This window comes from Plectropomus leopardus, chromosome 23 (assembly GCF_026936395.1).
Source record: "Plectropomus leopardus strain MGB_pleo_1.0 chromosome 23, ASM2693639v1, whole genome shotgun sequence".
In the NCBI taxonomy this organism is placed as follows: Eukaryota; Metazoa; Chordata; class Actinopteri; order Perciformes; family Serranidae; genus Plectropomus; species Plectropomus leopardus.
This window is the reverse complement of record NC_142198.1, coordinates 3414741-3427171: the sequence shown is the minus strand read 5'-3', so window position 1 is coordinate 3427171 and position 12431 is coordinate 3414741. Positions and strand designations below refer to the sequence as shown.

The following is a 12431-nucleotide window of genomic DNA, read 5'->3' as shown; positions in this document are numbered from 1 at the left end:
TATCTTCGTCATTTTGTAAAAGTGGCCACCGGGCAAAGCAAGTTAAGTTTGTCTGTATTACATCACGAGGCAAACGTAGTTTCAACAATTCATTATGCAGGGCTTGAACTGTGACTGAATCTAGTTTGCTGGAAATGTGATTCAGATACTCGGACAAGTCAGGTGACAAATTACAATCTTCACTATGTGTCTGCATTCTTCATGCCATGTTGTCGTCATGGATACCAACATGAGTCTGCGGAGGAGACAGCGAGGCAGACAGAAACTCAGTTGGCTGCTGAGGCAATTTGGTGAACAATGTGTGTTCAGACTGAATAGGAAGTTAATGTTTCAGGCAGCAAATCTGCCTGTAAAGACAATAGAAAGAATCAAGTGCCTGGGAACCATGGAGGCATGATGTAAAGTTGCTTGCTGAGCGTGTATGCCAAAAAAGATTTCTATCTTGTGTGGGCTGATGCACATGTGCATTAGTGTTTCTCCTGCTCAGCCATTAGACTTTACATTAAGATGTCACGCACATAAAAATCACTCTCTGGGAAAGTCTCACAATCATAGAACCTTTGCTTTAATAATGAAGCTCTGTGAAGGAAATCAGTGCTGCAGGAGGTTTTCCTTTTTCAAGTTGCCACACTGACTGGACCAAAGTGGCAGTTAAGGCTGAGTGACAGCGCTGTATCCAGCTCTCTTAACACATCCAACTACACTCTAGCCAGCATAAATCAAGGAAATAGACATTTTCATGAAGAAATGTTTCAACTTTAAAAAATAAGCATTTTGCGCTAACCCAAGGTTTTTATTACTCCACTTTTAAGCTATAGGAAAGAGCACAAAGAGAGGAGAAAATATAGACAATAAAAGGATCTTATGCAGCCAGTGTGGATGCTCTAACTTGTTAACACAAAAAAGAAAAAAAAGAAAAACAATCGGTTTGGCAATGCTCACACATTGCTTCTGCATCCATTAATCCATCTTAATGTGAAAATCTACTAATTTCAGCCAATTTTAAAAAATGACAACAAGGATAAGTCCTTGGAAAATGTATTTTTTCAGTCCAATGGTCCTTTGGGAATTGAGAAACCAGTTTGCAGTCATGGTGTTCCTCTGGTTAGCCTTTAGACTTCATTACTTTGTTCATTAGGAATTTGCTACCAATGAAAGCAAAGAAAATCTAAAGCAACTCATTCCACATTGTTATTCCACCTTGCTGTGAGATGACTCATGTGGACAGGAAGGTGCACTTGTGGATGTCCTGACCAGATGAGACAAGCCTGTGATGCCTTGAGGCTGAGGGTCTTGTGGAGTGTGTTGGACAGTGTCTCACTGATGGAGTCTGTCCAGAGGAGGCAGCTGTGTGGACACACCACTATCTGTTCTAAGAGGCTCTCAGCCTGCTGGAGTCCCACAAAGGAAAGATGAAATCATATCGCTTCTCCCCGAGCTTGTTTGTTATTGGAATGATATTAATGAAAAGATTCACTGTAACTTTTCTTAAAGTCTCTGATGAAGTCAGAGACAAGCTGCTGGCATCATCGGACTAATAAAGCAGCTACCTGCTCCCACGCTCTGTTCAATTCATCAAGAGAAGGCGGACATCTGGCTGCTTGTGTGCATAGGGGGTCACTGAACAGAAATATCAAGTGGATTTATCATCATGGTTTCATAAAAGAAACATTTTTTTTCTTTTTACCCTCCAAAAGTAAAACGTCAGATTACAGTACATGTTTCACCAAACGCATATGAAAAACTATAATCTGAAAAGTAAAGTAAAGAGTACATTATTTGCCTCTGACACTTATGTGGAGTGGAAGTTCTAAAAATCGAACTGACTCAAGTAAAGTTCAAACACCTCAAATTTCTACTTAAATACCCTAGTTGAGTTATTATTCTGAATAAAGTTACATGCCACCACTGGGTGCAAGTGGTACAACAAGAGGTTAGACCAGGGATACTCAGCTTGCTTTGACTTGTGGGGCACTTTTTCAAAATGACAGGAGGCCAGGGGCCAGTCACAGCAGCCTCATACACATTTCTAAAATTTTAGGACGTTTTTTTGTACTTAAAAAGTAATAGTAAAAGTAATTTCTGGAATTTTAGCACGTTTCTAGGGTTTTAGCCAATTTTTTAGAGTTTAGGACATTTCTATGATTTAAGCACATTTCTATGATTTTAAGACATTTCTAGGATTTTAGGATGTTTCTGCGATTTTAGGACTTTTTAATTTTAGGACATTTATAGGATTTTAGGACTTTTTTATTTTAGGATGTTTGCAGGATTTTAAGATGTTTCTGGGATTTTAGGACTTTCATAGGATTTTAGGACATTTCTAGGGTTTCCAAACATTTCTATGATTTTAGGACATTAGGGGTTTAAGGCACCTTAAGGCTCAACTAAAGTTTGCTGCTGATCACACTGACAAAAATAAGGCATTTTGGAGGAAAGGTCTGTAGTCAGATAAAACAAAAAATTATTTATTTGGCCACTATGACCAGATATATGTTTGAAGGAGAGAAGGTTAGGCCTTTAACCCCAACAACACTGTACCCACAGTCAAGCATGGTGGTGATAACATTATCCTCTGGGTCATTGCCATTGGGACTTATAATTTACAGAAAGTAACTGGAATAATGAAGAATGAGCATTATCTCAAATGTATTCAGGTAAACTTTGGGTGCATTTGGAAGTACTCTGAATGCCTGGCTGCACTCTGGCACAAATTGGACCATCAGTAAATTTGGATTACAGTTGAAATGTACTGGGAGATGGAGCAAAAGAATGCCGAACGGAGTGAATGTGTATTCAATTACACTGTTTGTCAATTCACGTAGAAACAGAACGCTCTGTTACTTACGAACAAGAGTCCTCTCATTTTAGCGCAGAGCATCAGATTGGATTTACTAATGCACCAGCCAAAGTCATCAGCCAGAGGGTTGGTTCTTGGATGCAGTTGGGTGTTTTAGCGGGATAATGACCCCAACCACACTCAAAGGAGATCAAGAAAAGACTAAATTGGGCTGGGATTTAGGTTTTGGAATGACTTTCCCAAAGTCCTGATTTAAAGCCCATTGAGAACATGTGGACTGTGCTAAAGAAACAAGTCTGTGCCAGAGAGGCAATGAATGCAGTGCAAAGATTCTGTCAAGAGGCATGGTCAAAGATTTAATCAGAAGCTTACGGATAGCTACCAAAAGCGCCTAATTGAAGCACCAAGCTAAATGTATATTTTTGGCCCAGCAGATTTGGTCATATTTTCAGAAGATCCACAATAAATTCATGAATGTACTAAAACTGACTCTTTTTTTAAGACGAAGTATTGTGTCATTATTCCAACACAGAAAAATGCAAGTTGTAGAAATTATTGGAAACTGAAGACTGCCATGACATACGTGTTCTTTACAAGTGTATGTAAACTTTTGACCACAGTGGGCTAATCAATAGCAACAGAACGCAGGTGCCTTGACCAGAGCCTCGACCTGCTGATGCTGTTTCCAGGGCAAGCATGGAAACAGCTTTGTCAATCAGCAGTTGTTCAGGCATAAAGGTTTATGACTACGGTCTTTTTTCAAATCCTCAATTAGAACCACAGTCCTGGTCCATCAACCCACACCCAAGTCATCTTTTTGTCTCTCAGATCCACAAGTGTTTTCAGTTCTCCTGATGCTGTCGGCCACACACACAACCCCTCCTCCAGTGCGGCCAGTACATGCTACTCCTGGTAAAAACCCAACCGCCGCCCACAGGGAATACTCTCAGACTCTGTCCAGCTCGAGTTCACACTGAGTGGTGGTGGGGGATATCAAAAAGCTGTGCCTCAAAGGGAAAAACTGCAGCTGTGAGTGGGATATTGTGTCTCTCCCCACATCAAAGTTTGTCTCCACACAGCAGCATTTCAAACAGTGTACCACACAACCAAAAGGATGCAGAGACAAAGAGACAAACCACTAACTCTTTTCAGCTGTTTTTTTTACTTGGAAAAGTTCACCCCATTAACATTAAAAAAATTGCACATTGCTTTCTCTGAGACACTATCCTGTCACTGAAAAAACACACAACACATTCAATAAAGTAAAAGAGCTTGCTTTTCCTGTAACAATAATATGAGTAAAATAAACTCATTGTACGTTGTGCACAGCGTGAACCACCAGAGCTCAGTCTCCAGTCTCTACTGGTGGAACAGGCAGCTGAGCTGAAAGATACTATGACATCCAATTGTGGAGGGAGAAGTTACGGGACTGTAAAGTGCTGGTGACCAGCAGGGAGACAGTGGGGAATAAAAGCATGTTTTTTTACGTCTAATGTAGTGAATTAAGGATTTATTTTGACCAAACTGGAGCTGGTGATTGTTGGAACAATAGATTTACTTACTATGTTGCTAGTGCCTCACACTGATACTGTCATATACCATATACCTGAGAAATTTCAGAAAGGTATGAAGTTATGAGAAATCAGATAATGCCCAACCCTATATTGACACACCGGATTACAAGGAAACACCACTTTGTATTTCATATCTTTTTTTTTCTCTTAAAAAAACCCCCAAACCATTAAGTCACTGGTTAATGACAATTCAACGTAAAATATACCGAAATCGGAGCTGGTGACAGTTGGAAAAGTGGACTCACCAACTAGACTGCAAGACAGTTTGGGTAAGTTTTATTTTGTTTCTGTCAAGTTTGAATGAGGTAGGTTTTATTATGAGTTATGATCAGTCCTCTGTGACCGAAACAAAGTTGAATTCAGAAGGCATTCAGAGATACTTCTCTGTTTAATAAGGAAAATAGGAGTTTCTGTCATATATTTATTAGTCTGAAGCACTGAAAGTAAGTAGTGCACTCGATTTTAAGGTGGGTGGGTGTTAGCACAGCACACTTACACCGTCATATACCATATTCCCTGGTGAAATCAGATATGAAGGTATGATGTATTATATACCGCCCAAGCTGGCTGTGCTTTGAACAGGGCTTTACTTCTCATACTTTGACTTCTTTTTTATGCATCACGGCTCACTCCAAGACTTATTTTCCATCCATCCTTCTCATCTTGCTGACAGAAAAACCTTTACAGCTGCAGAGCCCGAGGCTATGAAGGAACAAACTGATCAGAGAGGAGTGAGGTCCAGTTAAATGGCCTCGGGGCTTCCCACTCTGCCACAGATCTGTGGCCCTTAAACACGGCTTTCATTTCAGGACAGATTCCTTTCAATTGAAGAGGTCTGGATAGCACAGCGTGTCAGCTTTCAGAGTGTTAAACAGTATCACAGAGCACTGATCTCGGAGGACTGCAGTGCTGTATGGATATGGAGATTCAAACGGCTATATAAATGTGTCAGGTTCATACACCTTTTTGACCAATGAATTTCTTAACTTTTCCATGACTTTTAGGCTATGTTAATGATAATGCATAGTTTAAAATGACCATCACTACTCCTTATCAGCTCTTTTTCATTACTACATAACAATGTCTATAGATTTATATTATTAAAAAAAAAAAAAAGAAATCAGAACAGGATTATAAAAGATTATTTCAGTATAACTTAGGAACTGTCTGTTATTTTTGAGAGGGGATGAGGTGTTGCAAAAAAGGGTAGGCATGTCAAATATTTTTTTAAGCACTGGGGAGGAACTTAGGTTTTTTGTATTTTGACTTAGGGGAGGGGCTTTCAACTTGAAAAGGCCCTATTTTGTATTTATTTTATTGTCGGTTTTAAAAGAAAATGCGGTTTCCAGGGCACTTTTTCTTTAAAAAATGTTTGCTATTTTTTTTTTCTTAAAAAGTTTTGATTATTTTTAAGAACATATTTTCTTTAAAAATCTTGAAAAAATTGTGTTTCCCATAAAAATTACCAAAAATGGCACCATTTATCACAGCCAGAAAGAAAGCCAGTTCTTGAATAGATCATGCGTTATTATTCCATCTTTCTCTGATCATAGCCAAGTGGTTTTACCTTAGCCAACTCAATAGCTAGTAAAAATGTTTTTCTGCAAGCCATGAATGGATTACATTTGCATATTCACAAGTAGCAGATACATTGAAACCTTACATTTCAACAATGACTGTGGTTGACGTCAGGTTTAGCCATAAAAACAACCAGGAAAAAGGTCATGTCTTGGCCTTTAATACCCACGTTTGTTGGCCCAGAGGTATATGAAAAGCTCAGAGAGGTCATTGAAAATCACCCAGGTTCAATGGCTTATACACTGCTGGGGAACTGAAACTACATACACTGACAAACCCTAAGGCCCCGCTGTTCTCACTGTAACAACTAACAACAATCACCATTTTCTTTTGTACTAATCAAATGACCATGTCAGTCATTACTCAACATTTCCTATCATGAAATTATCATTTTGCTACCTCCTCCCTGTCTCCAACTGAAATGACAAATACTGGTGCAACCCACACACCAATGTTCAAACCTAGCTCCTATCAGGAAGTGGCACAACCTTATTATGTACTTGCAAAAAGCTGGTGCTGCTGAAAGCTCCGTGACACACGCTACATCAACCCACTTGTGAGTAAAAAATGTTGGTATTGTACATGTCTGCATACCATGGATTAGGCCTGGGCTGTAATACAGTATACCGGGGTACTTTGAAATCCTAAAGGTATGTTTTTCAAAACCGTCAGAAATACAGATGCTCCCCTTTCTATTAAACTCATTATATGCAGTGCACAGCACGCACCACCAGACCTCAGTCTCAGGTCTCAACTGGTAGATCAGGCAACTGAGCTTAAAGACACAGCCACACCTAGTGGTAGAGGGGGAAGTTACAGGTCTGTCAAAAGCCGGTGGCCAGCAATGATAGCCAAAATGACTACTTGTGACAAACTTAATGCCCCACTTTTGTCACTATAACAACTAACAAGAATCACCATTTTCTTTGGTCAAATGAACACGTCAGAAAGTTCAGTCTCTTTCCTAATCATTCAGTTTTTATGGTCAGTAAGGCAGGTGTGGGATTAGAAAGAAGTTACTTACCAGACCTCTGTAGCTCAATGTCTCTGCTGCAGACTTAACACTCCAGGCTGTGTTAGCACACCTTCTAGCATAACACCAAATATCCACGTCTGACTCTGACTTCAAGTATGCTGGCTTGTATTGATCCAGGCACAGAGGTGGAATCTGGAGGTCACTGTCTTGCATAAAGAGGAGATGCAGGGGCAAGACGAAGTCAAGGGCAGGACCAAACTGCAAGACAGAGAGATACAGTTACCTTATATCCATGTGTAGCAAACAGATGTCAATGTGTTTGTCTGTTACACGTCAGGTATCATAGACCTTCTCATTTGTTGATGAAACTTTAGCAAAGAGAGGAACGGAAGGATTACCAGGAGACGAGGTTCTGGTTACGGTTACTCCAGGTTGCAACAGTAAATTTGTTTGTCCAATATGCACATGTGCATCTCATATCCTCAGGACATAAACACACCTCTGGATATGCCGTGCTCAGTTTAACCTTTGGCACCTTCCTTCTTCAGTCTCTGCTGAACACATTTCTGACTATACTGCAGCTCCAGGAATGTCTAATGAGAAAAACTGGTGTCGCTTCCCAAAAACAAAGTGTTCCTTGTGTTGCATCCTTTCGAATCAGGCTCCATGAAAAGATTCATCACACGTCTGATGGTTCTAAAAACTAATCAAATGCTTGCATGAGTAATTATTGATTTCTTGACAACAGCTAAGAGAGAAGCATCGCAGAGGACAGTTATTGGGAACAAAACTGCAATCTGTCTGTCCACCTGGCTATTGTTTGCTCCTCAACTGCCTGTGATTACACCCTTTTAGTCCTTTTTTTCAGCTGATGGACTCCCTTGTGCCTCCACGTTAAAGTTGTCAGTTGCTTAAAGTCCATAATTTGCCATTCATCTCAATTTTGAGATGGCTGTAAGTGTGTGATGAGTTCTGTGTTTAAACTGCTATGAAATTAACTCACAGTTTATTTTTTGAAAGCAACTTGAGTCAAATGTCTGCAATGTAAGCCAACCAGTTCTTGAGTTCAGAAACTGGCTTTTTTAATGTAAATATTCATATTATGAACACTCATTGTCATAGTAGTTTTGGTAGTACTCATCTCTTGCTTATCTATTCATTAAATTATTTCTGAAGGATGGGCAAAATCCAATTGGCAGAAAATATTTAGTTTCTGTAAACTACTGATTCGTATCATCTGCTGTTATTTTGCAGTGAATACACTAAAACTTTGCTCCTCAACAACACTGTGATGCCTGTGATCTCATTAGGTTTGGGCACATAGACCACCTGTCTATGGTTCGAAAAAAAAATAAGGTTTTGGCTTAGAACGGGTGGCCCAAACGCTGCTGGGGAAGCAGGGAGCAGTCAATGAAAACATTCAGGTTCAGTCTCACAAATGCAGCTGGGAAATGGGATGTGTCGATAAAAAACACCCATGTTCGGAGGCTCAAACTCCACTTTGAAATACTGCAATGTGTCAGTGAAAAACATCCAGGGTTTTTGCCAAAAATGGCATTGGGAAATGCCTGCCTGTTTCCATTCCAAAGTTGTCAAATACTGCAGCTTTTGTAGAAATTTCAGCGTAAGATCCCCCCGTCAAATGCCAGATGACAGCTGAAAATGCAACTACAACCGTTCGCATCACCAATCTTGTGATTTGCGGCCAGATGGCACCACCCGTGGCAGCATGATATGCAGCATCATTCGAAAGCCCAGCCAGACAGAACCTGTCATGGCCATATGATACATGGCACATGGCATCAGGTTGAAGTTTCTGGTCATGACATAATTTAAGCAGCACAAAGGTCCATATAGGGCAGGCAGGAAGGGTGGTGAATGAATCCCACAAACCCTGGACTTTCATGAGTCTGGTGTTCCTTCCAAATGTGATTTTTTTTTTCCAAACTTTACCATGAGTCTCTTTTGCTTAAACCTGACAATCTGTGCATAATCCTAAAAATGTGCTTTTGTTGACATTCCAGCGTTGGCTGCAATGTGCTTTTGTTGCCTAAACATGAGCACATGCAGCATAATCACCCCATGTGATTGTGTTGACATCACGGTAGCAGCATCCCGAAACATAAACAGCAGTCTCAGAAGGATACTAGAGCGTAATATGCAGGCGCTGAAGTCCACTGCAAAGCAGCAATTTGTCACAGCTTGGTATGAGATTGTGTTGGAATTGCTGCAATGTTTTGGTAAAAAAAAAATAACTGTTCTGTGGCTTAAGTGCTGCTTGAAAATGCTGTTGTGTGGGTTAAATAAGGCTTGGTGCCATAAACCTTTGTGGCTGACAAATGTTGATATTCAGTGCTACAAACACCAGTGAAAACATAACAATGGGTTAACCACTTTTGTCGTTTGTTGTTTTCTCATCATCCACCCTCCCCTCCACCTCCCAATGATAAAATTAGCTCATAAACCACATCACTTTGGAAACATTTACATGATTTGTATGAAATGTACAATTGTAACATATATCTCCAGTTTGGCAAAACATAATATGGAAAATGGAGCTACACTTATGAAGCACCTTTCTAGTTTACTGACCACTCAAATGCTTTTTACACTACAAATCACAATTACAGATTCACACACTGGTGGTTGATGCTACCATACAAGGTGCCACCTGCTACTCAGTAACCATTCATGTGCACTCAAACAAATCCAACAGCCATCAGGAGCAATATGGGCTTCAGTATCTTGTCCAAGGGGACTTTAAACACTGAAATGGAGGAGCCAGGGACTGAACCAAAATCCTTTCCATAAATAGATGACCTGCTCTATGTCCTTAATCATAGCCTCCCAGTGCCAACATTTTCTTCTGGTGACTAAACTGATGTATAATCACAGAAATGTGTATGCCAAAAAGTGACATAAATGCTGACATACAGATGCATAAACTATAAAAATGGATAGATTTACATTAAACAGTATTTAAGGATCTGCACACTATGGTAAACCAACATAGGTGATTGTAATTACTGAGTTGACTGAACCCTTTCTCAGGACTGTGTGGGTTTGCAGAGTGCACATGATCAGACAGTTTAAACTGAGATTGTTCAGACCACCTAGAGAGGAGGTTTGAGATGTATTCCGGCCAGATGCTGAAATGATATAAATGCATATTTTATCTTTATTTCTTCCATAGTGGAACAACATTATTCTCTGGAAATAACCACCCACAGTATAATTCTGTTAACACATCTATGATCTGACTCCTGTGTCCTCCAGCTACGGTCACCCGCCCTTAAACTTGCTCTGCTTTCACACCTGTTTACAGTTTCGTGGATGCAAGATATGTTATAACCTTCATCATCAACAATCATCATCATCTGACTATGTGCACTATGTCACAGCACAAAGTAAAGCTAAAAGCAACACGGTGTACCTGCAATAGGAATGTCAGCCATAAGGCGTTAACTGGTTAATCACGATGGCTATTTTTGAATAGTTATACATGTTGGTCTATAGCCGTTATAATCAAATTGCAGCCCTAAGACAAATCTGGTCCCCCAACCATTTTCTAATTCACAATAAAAATAACATGATTCACACTGGGGATTGTTTTTGTGCATTTATACAGAGTGACAGAGTGTATAAAACAGCATAAAAATACAGCTTGGTTATTAAATAATAATGAAGGATCCCCCGCAAAGCCACAGCAAGATCTTAACTAAGACCCTAAAATCCTATAATCCTGGAAATAGGAAGCGTCCTAAAATCCTAGAAATGTCCTGAATTCTCAGAAACATCCTAAAAAGCCGAGAACCATCCTGAATTCCAAGAAACGTCCAAAAATCCAAGAAATGCACTAAAATCCTTGAAACATCCTAAAATCCTAGGAACGTCCTAAAATTCTAGAAATGTCCTGAAAAGAGAGAGAAAGAGAAAGTGAGACTGTGGGGAATAATGACATTTTGCTGGTGATTGTTGGAATAGTGACTCACAAACTAGATTACTAGCGCCCAAGCCTACAATGGACCACCGGACTAAAAGGAAACACCATTTCGTATTTCACATCTTTTTTTTTCTCCTCAAAAATGGACCAGTTAATTATCGGCTAATTACAGTCGAAGTTAAAATGAACTGAAACTGACATCCCTAACCTGCAATAAATCAATGACCATGCGTATCATAAAATGATTTCTTAGGCCTTTATAGACAAAGTCACAGAGAATCATCGGCACTTATAAAGCTCTGTAGACCTGAGGGAAACACAAGAGTGAAAATTTTAAACGTACTGCTGTCAAATAAGATTTTATCCAACTGATGTGAGGCTAAAAGAAGTGGTACTGAAACCGGCCACAGAATGATGGATTATATAATGAAGAATGCAGAGAGGATGTCTGATCTGATCAACTTAAGAAATACATCCAGACATGAAACATGCTTGGTTTTGCACTTTGAACCAAAACAATTCAATAAATGAGACCACATATGACTCAAACGTACCGTGCTCACAATAGAAACCAACTATAAAGGCAGTCAACAACAACAGCAGACAATGAACATGTGGTGTTGATTTCATTCTGTTGTGTTTTAGGCCTCAGAGCTGCAGGGTTTCTGTCCTGACAACATCATTACTACACACTCACTTTTTCCTCTCCGCAACATTATATCTAAAGTGGGTCCAAATGTTGACCAGACGCACTCTATTGTATTCCCCAATAATGCCACACTGGGAATAATTCCATGTTGAAATCATAACCGGTGGCGTTGTTTGACTTTACTTATTGTGAAAGTGTTTCATGTCAGAGAAACTGCTAAGAGTCAGAGACTTATGTCTTGGATGGCCCTTTCTCATTCCATAGTCAACAAATACTGCCGCTTTTGCCTTTTCAGTTGAAGATCCAATCGTTAAAAGTCACCTTCTGTATCCACATAATATGCAACTGAACGGCATTGTCCGAGAACGCTGCCAGACAGAATTGTTTGCGGTGTTATGACACGCCGCCGGATGGCACTTGCTGTGGCAGCATAATATGTTGCTGGACCACATCACACCTCATGCCCCTTTTGACTCATCCTAACCATCTGTGCCAGTATGTGCTTTTGTTTACATCCTGGCATTGGTTGCCATGTGCTTTTGCTGCCTAAACTTAACCACATGCTGAGCAATCCCACCATGTGCTTGTGTCGACATCATGGTAGCTGCATGCCAGAACTTCACCAGCAGTTGCAGAGGGATATGTGCAGCAATTTGTTAAAACTTTTAATAAAAAAGTGTTGTTTTGGATGTTTTTGATTGATTGATGGATTGATTGATTGATTGACTGGATACCTGATAGGTGATTTTGGTGCTCTCTGTACTCAACTCAGGATGTGACATTCGTATAATGGTTTTTAAAAAACAGTATTAAGATTTTGGTTTTTATGTGTTCAATTTTCAGATACATTATAGATGAGTATAACCATAATTAGGACCATGTGTCATCAAACACACATTTAATCTGGGACC

General features: G+C 39.8%; 1 protein-coding gene across 1 annotated transcript in view; it reads right to left on the bottom strand.

The window, feature by feature from the left end:
* The window catches only part of rce1a (Ras converting CAAX endopeptidase 1a), a 205418-nt gene that overhangs the window by 28002 nt on the left and 164985 nt on the right, over positions 1-12431 (bottom strand). Inside the window, exon 13 of the transcript XR_015775606.1 lies at positions 6977-7186. The gene's annotated coding sequence lies outside the window, so the exon portion shown is untranslated. The remainder of the gene's footprint in view (positions 1-6976; positions 7187-12431) is intronic.